This window comes from Lactuca sativa, chromosome 3 (genome assembly GCF_002870075.4).
Source record: "Lactuca sativa cultivar Salinas chromosome 3, Lsat_Salinas_v11, whole genome shotgun sequence".
Lineage (NCBI taxonomy): Eukaryota > Viridiplantae > Streptophyta > Magnoliopsida > Asterales > Asteraceae > Lactuca > Lactuca sativa.
The window spans coordinates 133649604-133668708 of NC_056625.2; the positions used below are offsets into that span (position 1 = coordinate 133649604).

The following is a 19105-nucleotide window of genomic DNA, read 5'->3' on the forward strand; positions in this document are numbered from 1 at the left end:
AAGATTATCATTTTCTCAGTTTAAGTTCTGAGACACCCGAAAGTGTCCCCGAATCCCTCAAACCAAGGCTCTGATACCGACTTGTAACAACCCAAAAACAATGATACATTTTTTTCATTCAAAGACTATCAATTTCATGCATTATTGTTCCAAAAACTATCATCAAATATAATATTCAAAACATCATAGTACAATTATTCAAAATGCAAAAATCATGAGGGGAGGATATTGTGTCATCACGTCGGGCCCTTCCTTTTTGAACTATAAGTACCTGAAACCATAAACATAAAATTTAAGCACAAAGATTAGTGAGTTCCCCAAAGTACCACATACCAAGCATACAATTGGGATTAACCTTGGGTATAACCAACCCGATATACATATATGGGCCCCATCTCTTGGGCCTCGCCTTGGGGTGTATTTAAACCCGATCAAAATATATGGTCCCTGCCTTGCGGTATCTTTCAACCCAATCCTACAATAGTGGGCCCCGACCTGGGGTCTATTTCAACCCGAACATCCAATAGTGTTCCCCGCCCTAGGGTATATTTCAACCCATCATACAAACACACATCAGTCATATAGCAGCTATCATCCTAAATACACAATAATTAGCCGGCATTAGTGCCTTCGACCCATGGATACAGTGAGAAAACTCACCTCACAGATAGATGATAAAACTGAATAGCACATTTCTACGAAATCAACTCTACTGGTCACTTTTAAAAATTCAGTGAGACAATCTCAAAATACAGATCAAAATACCCAAAATAACCCAAGGCCAACTTTGTTCAAAATCCAGGTCAAAGTCAACCGGGTCAACTTAGTGAGTATGCTGGGCGTACTACGTGCTTGACCAAATTCGAGGAGTTGACCACGTACGCGCAACGTATCATTTGGTACACCCAACGTATGTGGCTGGGACCCATCCACTCCATTAAGAGCTTAATATTAAAGCTCTTTTGTCCAAACTTCAAATCTAGCCCTAAACAGACGTCCTTAATCATAAAGTTTCCAACTTTATGATCTTGCAAGGCTATTAAGTGCCCAACACCAAAAACTTTAACTTCTTAACTCATTAAGACAACCTAGATCATGCATGGAGAGAAACTAATGTCCAAGTTCATATATTTATGGCTTAACACACCCTATAACATCTGAAAAGACAACTCAAACATCTTGGAATACTCAATACTCACAAGGATCAAGATTGGGACAAAAGTTACCAAATTTAATCTTAAACTAGATCTAAATGAAATACTCATCAAGGTTGGAGCTTTATACCTCCAAAAGGTGCAAAAGGAAGTGTAGATGTTGGATCCAAGGACTTGAGTGAAACACTACAACTTCAAAGCTCTTCTTTCACCTCCAAAAGCTCCAAAATGGAACCAAAAGAGTCTCCAAGATTTAAAATGCACACAAACGCTTTAGGGTTTTGAAATGATGAAGGAGGTTGGAGTTAAGAGAGTGTATGAGTCCATAAAGATGTTTAAATATGGTCCAAACCCTAAATATTAGGGTTTTCACCCTGGCTACGTACACCTTGCGTACTCAGAGTATGCCCAGCGTACGTGTGCATGACTACTAATTTTGAAAATGCCATTAGGGACCAACTTATAATTACCAATCAAGGTTCAAAAAGGAACTACCTGGAAGTCAAGATGTTACAAAGAATGGTGCCAGGCAGTATTGGTACAGTTCCTCATTTTGAGTTATCCATTGAAAAGCATTTTAAGACGTTGTCAATGTATGTACTCTGACTTAAACCAATGATCCTTTGGGATCTATCTCTATAGATCCTAATACCGAGCATATATGCAGCATCCCCGAGATCTTTCATTTGAAAGGACTTGCTAAGGTAAGCCTTAGTCTCTTTCAACGTAATATGTCGTCGACATATAGAATTAGAAAAATAATTTGACTTCCACTTGCTTTGATGTATACACATGGTTCATCGACACTTTCTGAGAAACCAAACTTTTTATGTAATTTTTCTTGTTGTTATTTTATGTATGTAAGATTTTATTGTAATCCTGTGATTTGTCTTGGGAAGTAAAGTGTTTTAAATAAAGTAGATTTCTACATCGTATGTAAAACTCTGATATTTCCCATTGAATAGATGTATAGATATCCAGGTCGTTACAAATATTATCCTTTCTCTCAGGGTTCAACATAAGAGAACCGTTATTCTATTAATCTTTATAATCTCATGGGTCCAAACAGTTTCTCATTCTAGGAGTCACAACTCCATCTATTTCATTACACATGTTCACAATTTTCTTTTATGAACACATTACCAAATTATGTCTACCTAAATGTATTAACTAATTACATTGATTATGATTTAATGTTGACATACAATCTCGAACAAAATCGCCTCATATACCCATATACCAATAGTGTTTAGATACCGTAAAACCTAAACCAAACATTTATTTTTTAAACTTTACTTTGAAACAACATAAATTACAAATAAATAAACATAATTTTCTTTAAACAACAAATACCAAACACCCTATAGATTAAATAGTATAAAAGTCGTCTAATAAATTAGTAGTGTTTATAAAGTAAATGGTAATTTTAATAACAAATTTATAATTATACTAAGAGGATCCCCGCACGTTGAGCAGGAAAACGGTTACGTGGTTAATATATGTTAGAATTTACATTTTATCTATGTTTTTTTCTTGGAATTTTTCTATATCATTATCAATAACTTTTATGAATATGTTTTAGACAATAAAACCAAGCAAACAACAGTTATACAATATTTTGTGATGCCTTCGATCGTAAATGACGATAGATTTGCTATATCAATATTACGGTGAAGATTTGATATCTTTTATAAAAAAACATGTACAAAAAGTTACTTTATAATGAAGTAAAGAAAATGATATTGTAAGACCTAAAATTATTGCATATGTTGTTTGTTTATGTCATATTGCAATAAAAGTTTATATTTAAAAGTAGATTAAAACAAAACAGTCTCAGCGATATTCCGATATACCAAACTTTATATATTGAAAGTTATGATATAAAATAAATTATGTTTACTTATCTTAACATATGTCATTTTAATTTTGAAAGCGACAAAATTGTATGAAAAATTGAGGTGTTTATATATATATATATATATATATATATATATATATATATATATATATATATATATATATATATATATATATATATATATACCTTAACCACAATAATGTAATTAAAATTCTTTAAATTGCATTGAATTTTTTTAAAGATGACAAACTTTCAAATTTCAACAAAATGTTATTTAAAATTAAACTACTAAAACTAAATATGTATTTTTATTTATATAATTACTTATAAGAATTAATTAAACAGTAAGTACTTAAATATTCAAATTGTGTTTAGTCAGTTAAATGAATAATATGATTATCTAATGTGTACATTGAAATTCTACAAAAACCTCTGAATCTATTATTAAAAATTTAATTATGAGTGTTTAATATTTTATGTGTATTATTCATATAAGATTGATTGTATAAAACTCTATGTTATTTTATAAATTGTGATTATTTTATCCCGGTATTGGTAAGAATTATATATATATATATATATATATATATATATATATATATATATATATATATATATATGTATATATATAGCTACATTAATGTAATAAAAATTTGTTATTTTTATTGAAGTGTCATTTTAATATTACAACTCTCCAAATTATAATTAAATGGTATTTATAATTAAATCAAAGAGGTTTGACATTCATTGTATTTAACTAGTACATATAAAACTTAATAAGAGTAAAATATTAAAATTATGTTTACTTAATTAAATGAATAACATCGTTCAAATACTGTACTAAAATCCTTCAAACTAATTATGAAAAATTTAATTATGTGTCTGTTATTTTTTGTGTATTTATAAATATATTAGTGTATGTTATTTTTATCTATGAACATATTAATCAAATATATAAGAGAAAGTTATATATTTGAGACAACAATTTCTTAACTACATTACAACTTAAGGTTGTAGAATTCTAGTTTGCAACACTCATATAAATACATAATGTAATAGCAACATATTATAAAATTAAGTATATTATATCAATAGCACAAAAACCGTGACATTAAAATGATAATATTTTTATATAAAACAACATATTTAAATAAATAAATTTACTATGTTATCTTAAAGTTTAAATAGTTAACTTTAAAATTAGAATATTAAAGAAGTTTAATATATTAAAAACTCAAATTAATGTGGATGAAGATAAAAAAAAAACTACAATAACACAATAAAACAAAGGACTAAACTCCTATTTATTTTCATTCAACCTTCATCATATCAGTTTTATATAACAAAAAGAATATAGAATAGCTTTTACGGAAAACTGCAATAAAGTCCTTAAATATTGATCTCATAATTGATTTAGTCATTATATCTTTTATTTATTCAATTAAGTCTCAAAAATCAGTAATCATATTCAATGTAACTTTTTTACCCGGTTAAAAGGTCATCCAACTTTCAAAAGTTATATTTTTTTGCCCAGATTTCCAAATTTATAACAAATTTGTCCAAATTTTACACTTTTGGCCCAGAGTTTAAATTTTATTACAAATTTGGTCCAAAATTTACTCTTTTGGCCCAAATTTTAGAATTTTTTTTATGAATTCATCCTAACTTTAATATTTTATACAACTTTTTTTCTGAAAATTTTGTTTTGAACATGTTTTTTCTTTATAAAATCATATTCATACAAAAAAAAACATATTTTCCCATAAAAAATCTTATATTTACTATATAAAAACTTTTTTAAAAAAAAATTGTATACGAAATAACTATTTATAAAAATAGATATTTATGAAGTACATAAATATATACAAATCCGTTTTTATAAAAGAAATGTATATACACATGTATTTTACAAAAAAAAATGTATACAAACACATATTTCATAGTAAACATATACATTTCTTTTGTGAGTATATATATATATATATATATATATATATATATATATATATATATATATATATATATATATATATAACAACTGTTTTATAATAAATTCATTTTTATTCAAACACGTTTTCATAAAAGAAAGGTATAAAAACACGATTTTATAATATATATATATATATATATATATATATATATATATATATATATATATATATATATATATATATATATATATATATATATATATATAGGGTTATGATTAAATGTGAATCACAACTATTGTGTGAATGTATGACCATTTTTGGTCCATTAGATTATAAGAAATGAGTGCTTAAGATGAAAAACGGCATGATGGTAATTAATTGGAAAAAAATTAATTCTTTTGTATATTAAAACACCCTATATGGGTAAAATTGACATTTTGTTCGATAACAAATTAAGAAAATGCATATATTAAGTGATACAAACAAAAAATTCAGGAAAATTTTGAAAAAGTTTGAAATACGTATTAACATTTTTGAAAGTTAACATTTCAAATCCAACTTAATATTTCGATTTTCTGCATTCCGTTCTTCAAAAACCAACTTCAATTTTGTCTTTCATTCTTCAAGAATCGGTTCCAATTTAACGTTTTTTTCTCCAAGAATCAGTTTCTATTCCATATTCCATCTTTCTGCATGAACAAAAAAAATGAAAACAATATTATAACCATTATCTTATTTGGTAATGTTAAAAGGAATTTAAAATTTAAACATATTCTACAAGAATATGAGTATATTATGTAAGAATGAGATAAAAAATACCTCGTCTAAGAAAAAAAATACATTCTTTTAAACATGAAGCATTAAAGTTCTAGTGCGTATGAAGAATTCATACAAAATATACGTATGTCATTATTTATAACATTGATGTTCTTAAAAAAAACATTAAGAATAATATTAAACCTAAACTTTTCATTTATAAAGAAAATTACAAAAAATACAAATAAATAGTAATTTATTAAGCATAAATATCATTTTCATTATTTATTCACATGCCATTCCATAAGATTTTATACAAATTGCTTAGGAATGAGATGTTTACTCATTGACTAATTTCATACTGAGTTTAGAATTACATACATCATTCTTTAAACAAAATGATTTACAATTTTGTGTTCAAAATACAGGTTGCAGATTTAATTGAGACTGAATTATTTAATAATTTAAGCAACCTGATAAGAATGAGATTTAACATGTTGTATTCTTTAAAAATATAACTTATTCAACTTTAATTCTTTTAAATTTCCTTATTTTAATCAAACTAATATAGAAAACCATTACAATCAAATTACATCATCAAAATATATTCTGCTTTGGTTGATTTACAAACAAAATTTACAAGAATCGAAATTGTTTTCTCTATCAACTCATTTACTATTTTTTTAAGAATTCATACTAATTGCTTTAAGAATGGAATATATATTTCTAAACAAATTTAAGAATGAGACTTGATTTTTCCATGTTTCGTTCTTAAAGAATATGATTGTCTAATTCTTAACGAATATGATAACTTCTTTTAAAAGAAAATTGTCTGCTTCAATAGATAATGATTTGGAACATTTTATTATGTAAATATTCTACAAGAATATGAAAACTATTTTTCAAAGGAAATTGACTGAAGCAATAAAACCAACAAATTTTATAAATTGCAATGTTACATATCATGAAAATTATTAGTGGAGTTTGCCTAAAAGCTTTATATAAATTTAGTTGACCATTGTTGTTGTTCTTATCATTAGTGAGGTTAATTTAATTTTAAGGATAGTTCAAGGTTATAAACAAATAAAAAACTATTAGTGAAGTGTACCTAAAAGCTTTATATAATTTTTTTTCATTTTATGTGATAATAATCATAGTGTATAGTAGTATAGTTCAAGGTTATAAACAAATCAGAAACTCAACATTCAAATGTAATCCCAACACCCTATTGGCAATCAAGATCATTATGATAAACTAAAAGCTAATTTTAAGATGGTCATTTCCAAATCAAATACTACGCATTCTAAGTTTTTTTTAAGATAAACGTTTGTAGTCAAATACCATACAATATACAATATGCATACATACTAAAGGCAACCTTAATTGAGTTAATAACCTCGAAAAACTGTTGAAGCTAAAGTAAGTTTAGCTAGTGTAATATACATGTAAAGCAAATAAAAGAAATATTTTTCTGTTAAAGCATTAAAATCATACCTCGTTTCTTCTTGAATGGCTTCATTATGAGTTTTATCCAACGATTCAAGCTTGGCACTCCATAGTATAGCGTACAGGTAAATCGAACCTTAGGCTTCAACTTATGTACTTACAATAGTTGATCAAATTCAATGACGGATGAAAATCTATCTGATGTCGATTTGGGTGTACCACCACATCTTACTTTTTCTTATAATTTAAGCCCTAATCGTCCATAATCAAGCTCGATTATGTCTTTCAATATAAATTTCGTGGTTGATTCTTCAATTATACAAGATATTTCAATTGATCTGGACCCTAATCGAGATTGTCTTGTTTCGATGGGTTCTTTTCGTTAATAAACTTGGTGATGGTGATGGAGGTTTGTAGTATTGTTTTAGGGTTATTTTAGGGGCTTATGGTGGATAGATAATAAAGATGATGATGATGATGATCGTAGGATTCTGTGGGTGATTCCAAGCACCAAGATACAAAAGACGACAATAGGAGGATTTGAGCTTAAATGAATTTTACTTTTGGTCAAATAAATCTTAATGATTGTAAACGATAGCAGGATAATTCCACAATTTTAGTCTTATAATTTTGGGTAGTTAATTAATTAATTACTCAATTTACTATAATGCCCCTATCTATTGATTGGTCTAGAATTTGTCATACATTCACACAATAGATGAGGGTTATATATATATATATATATATATATATATATATATATATATATATATATATATATATAGAGAGAGAGAGAGAGAGAGAGAGGATGGGGAATATACATTACAACTTCACCTAAGCTTAGGTACTAAACCTATAAAATATGTTGTTTTAACTTGGTAAATATACCAGATTTTGTTTTCACTTGGTAAATATATCACCCTCGATAACATTTTCTTTCCTTCATCATCGTTTTACCATCCGTACTTTCTTTCCTCCATTATCATTTATTATTTCACTCCAGTGAACATTACTTTTTCCATTATGAGGAAGATCTAAGACAATCAATATTCTTGTTTCCTTATCAAAACTATTGCGTCGATCTTGAATCTACATCTTCAATTGTTAATCACGAATCCCCTAACCTCAATTTTTATATAGTAAAACAACGTATTTTCATGAGGTTTAGTACCTAAGCTTAAGTGGGGCTGTAATGTATATTCATTTTTCTCATATATATATATATATATATATATATATATATATATATATATATATATATATATATATATATATATATATATATATATATATATATAACCAATTATGTATTATAAGTTAAAAAATTTTGAGTTGTATTATCATTCAAGTGACATAAGTTGAAGAGTTTTTGAGTTTCAAATGAATATGATTCAAGATGGCTTATCTTGAACAATATTTATTTGAATAACGTTCTTTATAAGAGATAGATAAATAGATAGATAGATTTAATATGTTTTTTTGTCAACTTAGTATAATGTGAGTAATGAATTTTAAAAGCAACGTATGAAAAATATTATTAAGACTATGTTTTGGCATGTCATAATTAGTTTATTTTTAAATTTGTTTAGGTTGTTATATTTAGCAAACAAAAATATAGTTTATAAGTTAATTAAAAAAAACTTTTCATACTAATGTTTCATCGAGTTTATTGAGTCTTTTGTTTAATTATTTCAAATAAGTAATTTAGTAATTATAAATAAATAAATAAAAACTCAATCTTTTATATATTTTTATATCATTTTACACATTTCAACTATTTTATTATCTAGTTTTACTAAATGTTATTTTCTATCAACAAAGTTTTAAGTTAGCAGCTAACTTCTAACTATCATTTACATTTCCAACTAAACTTTTCAATTAGTTTGTCAAAAACTAAATATAAATCCAATCATATTCTGTAAAATTACAGTAATCCAAATAATTTTCTAAGATTGTAAATGGTTGGCTAAAATGACACAATACTTTACCATATAGACATCCTTTTTAGTTTCTGAAGTATTTTTATTTGTTTAAATTACATTGTTTTCCAAAAAAAAAAACTAATTATAAGTGATTAATTATAACTTGATTTTGATAATTATGTCAATAAGATATCTAAAAATGTCAATTTTACATGACTCCTTTTATTCCTACCATTTTCTACTTAAACATACCCCTAATGGTTGTATTTTATTTTTTCTTTAAATGACTTATAATTACATAATAATTTTATATTTTTTAGACAAAATTAACTCATGATTACATAATAATTTACCTTTTTATATATAATTGAGTTAATTATAAAATAATGATGGATATATTTTTTATAATATATAAATCGTTATTATAGTTTAAATCACATTTTATTAAAACTGTTTTTTAAAATATTATAAAATATTTATAATATTTTCTTTTTGATGTTTTATTCGTTTGTTTTTTAATGTTATGTTCGAATAACTTCTTTTTATATTTTTTAACGTTTCTTAAATATATATTTTTTTATTTCTTTTACGTTTTGTTTGTCTATACATATTTCAAGATTCTAGTATTAATTTTGTTTATAATCTATTTTTTTTAATTCGAATTCTAACAAAATAAATAGTTATTAAAATCTTTAAAAAAACGGATTAAGACTTTTGAGAAAAAATTCAGCTTTAATCCGATTAATATCTTGATTTTTTAAAACTTATTCTTGTTTGTGAAATTGTGATATGTGTAACTCCAAAACGAATAAAATGTTATTAGGTAACGGATTTGAACAAAATGTTATTTATTTATCTTTGTTTGTATAATTAGTTTTTTTAAGAGAGTATTATTTAAAAAAATATATATTTTAAATTTTGTTTGAATATATTGTTTATAAGGTTTTTTATTGTTTTGTTCATATATATATATATATATATATATATATATATATATATATATATATATATATATATATATATATATATATATATATATATATATATATATATATATATATATATATATATATATATATTCGAGCAAAACGTTAACAAATTAAAATAAATATCCGAATTCATAAAGAAAAATATAACAATAGTTAAATTTAAATAACATATCACGACAAATTAAGGTTTTTAAATAAAACATTAATATTGTTATTTAAAATAACATATTTTTACAATCTAATATATTTAAATAAAACATTAAAATTTTTGTTTAAAAGAAATCTTCAACAAATATATATATATATATATATATATATATATATATTAAAGAAGAACCATTGTTAGGAACAGTGAACATGCATCATTTTTGGCGAAACTGGTCATTTGATTATGGTTGGGGTTGCAAATCTATGACCTTTTTTTATAGGTCATATTTTGTCATTTTGTATATTGTTGGTGGGTATGTGTTCTTTTGTGATTGGTTGAATTTTTTTAATTTTTTTTGTTTCTTTGTTTGCCTGTTATTAGTGTGTGGATTTATGTCTTGTGTACGTGTTGTATTGTTGTCATCATCTATTCTCACCGTCTCTCTAAGCCAATAACCGACTTCCACCAACATGTGACTTATCATGTTCTTCGTTTCAAAGAATTTGAAATGACTTTGTTTTCCGGTTGTTGATTCGCGTCTTCACTCTGCTCCTTTGCCGCCAACATCTACCAATTTTGGCTTCTATGATTTACCAATTTAGGATTTGTTTTCCTGTTTCCAAATGTTGAAAGTGTTGGCGTCGAGACGCCCCCAATGCATACGAGACACCGCTAACGCGGTACCATCAACCTCCGTTCACTGCCACGTACCACCATTGTCGTCGAAGCCGGACGTTCACAGCAATCGATCTTCGACCGCCGCCTTCTTTCTTCCTTCACAGCTCCCGGAATAGCCCTAAAGTAATGTCTACGTGTTATATTCATTCTTGATCAGGTTTCTTTTTTGGGATTAATTGATCTGCTACTTTTATTTTATCCTAATGTTCATACAATTTTTGGTTGTTGATTGTTTTTTATACAACAAAGGTTAAAGTGGTCCACTGGTGCTCCGATTCATTGACCCCAACTTTAGGTGCTTCTCCAACCTAATTTTTCTCAAATTATAGCCATAGAGGTAGAATTTTTCTTTTTATGTTTAATTTTCATATGACAATCATAGTTGTTTGGATTCCTTGCTTCTATGTCGACTTGATTGTGCGATTACTTACTACCAGTTAAAGGTTGACTAATTGAAGATCTAGAATCAGTCAAGGTAAAGGACTTGAACCCAATTTTCATGTTCACCTAACTTCCTCTGTCTTTCTCTCCTATGTCTATGATAGAGAGCATGTCGCGTTAGGTTTTGGAAACAATACGTGTGCCTACGCTTTCTCTTTCGAATCAGGAAATCGAAGATATAAGGGCTCTCAGATGGTGACGAATCTACCAACAAAAATCATTGGTAGAGGTTTTAGTTAGGAACAATTTTATCTATCAAAATTATAATGATTATAAGTTATGATTGTTGAAAATAATTCTCTAATACCGGAGGGAGTGGGTTGCGGCTCCTGCCGCACTTGAGTGTCACATCAACAGGAACACCACCCCCTGGGGTGCAGTAAAGGTGAGATAGGGGGTGTTGTGTGACATTCCAAGGGAATACTCTTTCAAACAATGTGATTAGTTCTTTTTTCTTACTTCCCTTTGATTGGTCCCTTTTATTTATTAAAAAAATATTAAAAAATATCAAAGTGTGACACCACTCCTTGGGTATAGTATGAAACCACACTTTTATTATTAAGAGTAAGGTTGCATCTACATGGCAGTGAAGTGAATGCAACTTTTATAGTATCACTCCCTCCGGCCTAACCAACACCCATTATAAAGGGAAATTTTATAAGTACTCTATCTCCCCAATTGTTTTGTGTATCCTTCTATATGAGTATAATAATCCTTGTATATGACGATTTATATGCACAGGAATATAGATATAATATCACCCATTGTAAACATGATACAGCCATATTAATTATACAATCATAATTATTTGTCGGATACAATCATAATTATTTGTCGGATATCATTTTCATTTGTTGACGTAGCATGAGTGTAATGATGATGTAAATAACATGGTGTCCCTTTTAAGTAAAAGAAAACCGAACAAAAGAAATATAAAACTACTATTTGTTAGTGGGAACTTCTTTTTATGGTATAAAAAGGGCATATGCACAAACAAGTACCTACACTCTGTCCCCATGTCTGTTTTTCCCACTCGAACTTTCACTTAATTCACACAATCGAACTTTATTTTACTATACAAAAAATCTATTTCTAACGATCTCTTCAAACTTTTCCTTAAGAAATAAGGTTATTAATGATTTATCTTGTCATAGAGCGGCCAAAAAGATCTCTAAGTGTATACAATACTTATATCCTTATCAAATCCAAATGAAATCATGACAACTATAAGCATGTTTGTATTCTTGAGTTTGTAAAAATTTGTGAAATTATCAAGCTATAAACAACATTCGTTTTTTAGAAATGATAAATATAATCTAGTAATCTACTCTTAATTTCATTTATGTCTGAAACATAACTAGAACTCTTGACCTTAAAGAATGAAGACAACATCTGATATTGTTGGGTTAGAAGTGATTTGTATAAACCATAGTTAATATATAGAAAAAATTAATTAATATTTAAAAGTTGTTTTTTTAATAAGGAGTTTAATACATGATTTTTTAGAACAAAAAAAGACACCCCGTACACTACTTTTAAACTACACATTTTGTCTTACGGCGAGACTTGATCACTCAGACGTATGGCCGAGGGATATCTTTCCACCAAAAACTGTTACCGATAAAATGCAAGCTCTTTGACAGTTGCAAATTAACATATATAAAGAAGTAAGATTAATAAGATTAATATTCTTGATTGTTTTATATTAACCATTGAAAATGGAATATTTTTATGATTGTTTCCTTAATGTGTTTATTAGCTTATTCCAGTTTAAACCTTTAAGTATTTGAATTAAATAAAATAAAATAAACATTTATTGACTTAAATAAGCAGGTTTTGATAAATTGTTTCATTATAACTCATCTTAAAGTATTTATTATACATATAAATCAATTTTATCCTTTTACTTGTGCTTGTAGCCCTAAAAATCATATTGATCCAAGCTTGTTTTGCTTTTCTCATAACTGGATATATACATATACATTTACCTTTTTAGACCTATCGTTTAAAGTCAAATACATATACATGTATAAATGAATTTACAAAATATTTGAAAGACAACTTATCATTTTATTACGCCTTGTTATTGTTTTAACCACTCTAAAGACTTCTTCCTAATTTGTCATATGATATTTCATGAAGTATTTTAAATAAACAATCTCAAACATAGGCCGGTGGCTTTGTAAGTTCAAGGACAATAATGTACATATGTCCAAAGTCTAAGGACCCATTTGTACAAGAAAATATGTAAGCCATACTTTTGACTAGATCGGTGGCCACCGGGACCCCCTCGACTTCAAAAGTACCCCACTTTAACCCCCTCTTTTTCACATCTTTTCAATTGCTTCTGGCTTACTCTGCATGTGTTGGCCCATACACTTTTGCTTTTTATCATTTGAATCCTTTTCTAAAACTTTCTTTGAAGTGGACCCCTATTGTCCCTCGTGGCCCATATTTGTATATTCATTAAAATTTCTATAAATTTCAACAAATGGCACTGATATTAAGAAAAAGAATGCGCTTTTCATTTTAACTGTATTCTTGAATTTGTTTTCTTATGATATAATTTTAATCGGAGAAGCATTGTACAGTATGTACAGCCAAATAATCCACTATGTCGTTATTTTCGGCCTTTTTATTTTGGCTGCTATTAGAAATATTTTATAGTTCAGTTTGTTGTCGGCCATTTAGATGTGATCCTTATTCTTGAAAAGACTCTACTAGCAAACTAATAAATGTATAATTATTTGATGAAGAAATTGGCACTATTGAGTAAATTATTTCTGTTAATGTGTTTGTTTCAGAGGTGATGTTTAATCGTAAAATGAAAAGAACAAATATTTTGATGAGTACATTGGCAGGACAAATTTTCTAACGGTAAATGTCTTTTTTACTTCAAATTTGGATGTGTTATCGACTTATTGTTACCCCAACAAACGTGGAGGTCGGGATGGTACCAAAAGTTTCCTACTTATTATGGTAAAATTTATTAAATATAAAGTTTTTAGGGAAAATTCATCAAATGACTAGAAAATGAGGTAGTTGATAAAAATGACCAAGAAAATTCAACTTTCATAAAATGATCACGATTTCTACAGAAAGGTTCTCTGCGGAACATTATTTCTAAGGAACTGGACATGTGGATAAAAAGAAAAAAATCACATTTGACGGCACAGTTCCGCAGAGCAGGTCTCTACGGAAATGTGAATGCTCTACAGAATTGGCAACTGAAAGCAATTATTTACGTCTGACATTTCGACAGAGAAGGTCTCTGCGGATCGTACGATCCTCTGTAGAACTATCATTTTTCTGCGGAAAAGGTTGTTGGAGTGGTTAAGTAACACTTATGATATTTATCTGGAACATATAAAAGTTTTTTTTAAATGTTTTAATCACTAGAGAGCAGTTATGTTCTTGATAATTATCTTATTCTGTAGAGAGTTTTCTAGAAAAAAAATGAGTTTTATTATTCTATGTATAGGAAGATTGTGGCAGTCAGTTAATGGAAATGATGTGTACGTTAGAAATAATTTTGAAATCTTTGGTTTGAATTTTCCGCCTAATTTTGACCATCAGATGTTGGTACAAATGGTTAGAGATAAGGCAGGTGTGTTCAGTCGTCATATATCGTTGTTTGTTCAACACCCGGACTGTGGTTATGTCATGGAGCTTGCAGACAAATTAGATATATTTCAACTAAAAAATGTAATGTCTGAAACAAAGCATACGGTGCATTTATATTTACTGGTTCTTGGTGCAGAACTTGAAGAACAACATGTGGTGAATCAGTTTATGTTAGGTCAAAATATGGTTTATACTTTACTTTTCTGGGCAATTATATTTTTGTGTAATAGTTTATGAATTTTCGGTCTAGTTTACGGCTGAGTTTACGGCCGTAAACTTATTTACGGCCCATTTGTTTCCGGCCCATATCCAACATGTATAAATAGAGGTGTTAGGGTGAGGAGTATAGTTGATGAACACTAAGTGGTTTACGACCAGAGAGAAACAGGAGCTTTTATGTGTGTGTGAATCTCTTGTATCCGGATCATAATTCATATCAATACATACAAGATTCATATTAATTCTTCTTCTCCTTCTCTTTTATTTTATCTGAAATAATTCGTTTGATTGGGATTCCGCACCATCAAACGGATCTGACTGATACACGGGCAAATTAGGGACTTACAATAAAAATTCAAAAGAAGAAGACTTGAGGCAAGACAATCTGAACTAATCACAAGTTTGGTGAGTGGTCTTCCTACCCCACCTTTCACTACTACTACTACAAGGCTAACCACTACAAAGATGTTTCCAACTGGTCCGAGTTCAACATTTGATGTTGGTGGTTCTTCTGCACCGCCTGGTTTCTCAGTTCCTAGATATCGTCGAGATGTTGCTTCTGAAAGGTCGGCGTTGCACATGGCTGAAGAACAAGTTGCATCGCCAGATCCTCGAGGAAAGGGAGTTTCCATTGAAGAAGGTGGTGCGAGGGATGACAATCTTACTCTTGCTGGTCTGCAGAAAGAAATTTCAATTCTCAGCCAGAAAAATATTGAGCTTGATATTCAGGTGGCAGAGCTTCGTGCCGAGAATATCGATCTTCGCGGTCAACTAGTTGGACTTAAGAAGGATAAGAAGGTGAAAAGCAAACAGATCTCCGATTTACAAGATCATTTTAATCTGCTGACTTCGAGTTATTTTGAGTTAAAGAAGAAACTTGAAGCTGATTTTGGTGAGAAATATCAGACATTCGTTGAAGAACAAAAGATTAATCTTCACGTACAAGCTTTTCCGGTTGACCTACCAGTCGGCCAGTCTTCTGGTACTGCTGAGCTTGTTGTTGTTGAACCTCCATTGGCTCCACACATTCAAGAACTTATTAGTCGTAATCAAGAAGATGATGTTCAGAAAGGACAACTGTTGTTTAAACGGAATGTTAACCAGAATGCATTTCGGAGCGATCCCTTAATAACTGTTACTGATCTTGAGGTTGTTAGGTTCCGAGATACATTTGGAGATAGATCAGGAGTGGCTGCCTAGGGATTTCATGATGCTCTCAGAATGTGGATTGTCATTCGTAAGAGTGGTAATTCAGAATTGTATAAGGATATTCATGCGTTTAGGTTGTTCACGAGAATTGATCTAACGGAATTGTCTCAAGCTCCGTTTATCAATCTTTTTAACACTCCTCAGGTTACTCAGTTTAAACACTTTCTGGATGATCAAGTGAAGCAAGGATTTCCATCGATGCCGACAGTAGAGTCAGTTGTAATTGAACACCCAGATGTCTTGGAACCGTCTACTGACAAGCCATTGCAGGTAGTGATGTGGCCAGCAACTAAACAAGTCAAGCAGTTTCCTGTACTTCAAGGCTTTCAAGATGGATCTCTCAGTTCTCTGGAATGTTGGGTCTATGATGAAAACACATCGGGAGCTGTTATCAAGCTTAAGAATGGGTGTATTCATTTGTATGATCGCAGAGACTTGCTGCAGTTCAGGAAATGGGATATTCACTATCTTAGCAACTTTCAAATTAAAGTTGTTGAAGATATTTACGAGGAAGGATCCAAGGTCTACACAACGATGATCGCGGAGATTCTAAGCAAGAGAATGTGGAATGGAGCGATGGGCCAGATGGACGTGATGATTGTCAACAAAAGAATGGGCTCGAGCTAGTCCAAACCAAGGGGGAGATTGAAAGACCCTGTCTAATGGTTTGGTCTAGGTATACTGATCAGTGGTAGTGATTTTGTAGAAAGTCAATTTTTGTCTAGTTTACGGTTGGTATGTGTTTACGGCCGTAAACTCCTTACGGCCGTAAACTCCTTGCGGTTGTAAGTCGTGGCTATAAATAGGGTGTTGTGTCAGATGTTTAAGGTTGTTGATGCCTTCGTGTTTTCTCCAAGTTGTATCTGACGTTTTATTGCTTTAAGGCGTATGAAAGCTCGGTTCGTTTTGTTATATTGCTTATTGTTTCATCTTTGCTTCTGTTATTCGTCTTTGATCATTGGTAGATCTATTTTTCGGGCTTTACAGTTTACTGGAGCAAAAACTGGTAGAGGTTATAGAGGAAGACAATCCAGTGGAAATAGTTCAAATGGACGAGGAAATGACATGAGAGTGGGTTATCAAAATAGTACTTCAGTTCCTGATAACTTTGTATCAGATAATGATGAAGAACAAAATCTTCGCAGCGCAAAATTAGAATAAAAAAAGTTATTTGAGGTTGGAGAACTACCTGATTTGGATAATCGATTATCTTATGAAAAATCAAATAAAAAATGGTCAGAAGATGAGTTCACGCGACGGAAAAATTACTTTTAACCCATGATATTGTATTCCTCTCATTCCTGATTGTCTAGATTCGATTTTTGAACATGGACAATTTCACAATTTGGTCTGAATGATAAAATAGTTGTCAATCAAACGTATAACACCAAAAAAGAACTAGTATCTGCTGTTAAATTCAAAACCGTTGAAGAAAAGTTTCAGATTAATGTAGAAAAATCAACCAAATCTCGGTATCAGGTTGTTTGTTTGCAAGAAGACTATGATTGGTGTTTATATGCAGCTATCCTTAAAATACTACAATGTTTGAAATTAAGATGTTTTAATGATGAGCTCACATGTTCTTCATTACTGATACACCCAAATCATAGGAAAGCAAATAGTGAAGTTGTGGGAACCATAATACATGACATTATGGGTCAAGGTAGTTTGAGAGTTTGGAGGCCTAATGATATAATTAGAGATATGAATGCATTGCTACAAATAAATTTGAGTTATTCACAAGCATGACATGCAAGAGAATTTGCTATGGGATTGATGACGAGGGCCCCTAAAGAAAGTTTCTCCAAACTTCCTATTTATTTTCACAACCTAAAGAAACATAATCTTGGGACTGTGGCATACATACAAACATATTTAGAGAATCGGTTCGAGTATTGTTTTTTTGTTATTGGATGCGCGGTAAATAAATAAAATAAATTAAAAGTTTTGCAAATATACATTGTTTAAAAACAAAATATATTGTTTATACATTCATACTTTTTATAAATTATTGCAAATACGTTCTTTCAGAGGGTTTTGTAGAAAAGTTGTAATAATGGATGGTGCGCATCTGAAGGAAAAGTACAGAGGAACCATATTGCATGTAGTAGCCATGGATGACAACAATCAGATATTGCCTATAAGGTATGGAATTTTCCCAAAAGAGAGTACTGATTCTTGGACATGGTTTCTTGAAAAATTGCACAAATGCATTAGTGATTTGGAAAGTATAACATTTGTAATCGACAGGGCCACGTCAATTGACGTAAGTATTAAAAATGTTTTTCCAAATGCTTAACATGCATTTGTACACACCTTTGAAAAAAACAGGAACATTGTTTTGGAAGGTTGTCAGAGCTTACAAAACTAGTTACTTTAAAGAAGTTTAAGAGAGATTTAATATAGTTAGACCAGATGTAGCAACGTGCCTTAGTCAAATTCCACGTGAAAAATGGACTAGATCGTCCTTGAATGCTTTATCAAAACAAGCAAGGAAAGGAAGTTCCCTATATTACCACTTCTTAAGTTCTTCCACACACTTATGCAGAAATGGTTTTACCAATGTCGGATGACTGCAGGTATGACTTAAAAAATGTCAAATTATACTATAAATCACATATATAATGATATATATTTGTTTTTATAGAAAAATTACGACAATACTAACAAAGTCGGTTGAAGCCATGGTTAAAAAATTAAAGAGGGCATAACAGGATGGCCGGTATCCGT

General features: G+C 29.4%; 1 long non-coding RNA gene across 1 annotated transcript; it reads left to right on the plus strand.

Annotated features, from left to right (window-relative positions):
• Nucleotides 1-10479: 10479 nt before the first annotated feature.
• On the plus strand, nucleotides 10480-11781 carry LOC122197066 (uncharacterized). The gene is made up of 2 exons (XR_006189853.2): nucleotides 10480-11005; nucleotides 11132-11781. It is a non-coding gene; the product is annotated as an uncharacterized LOC122197066 (long non-coding RNA).
• Nucleotides 11782-19105: the final 7324 nt, after the last annotated feature.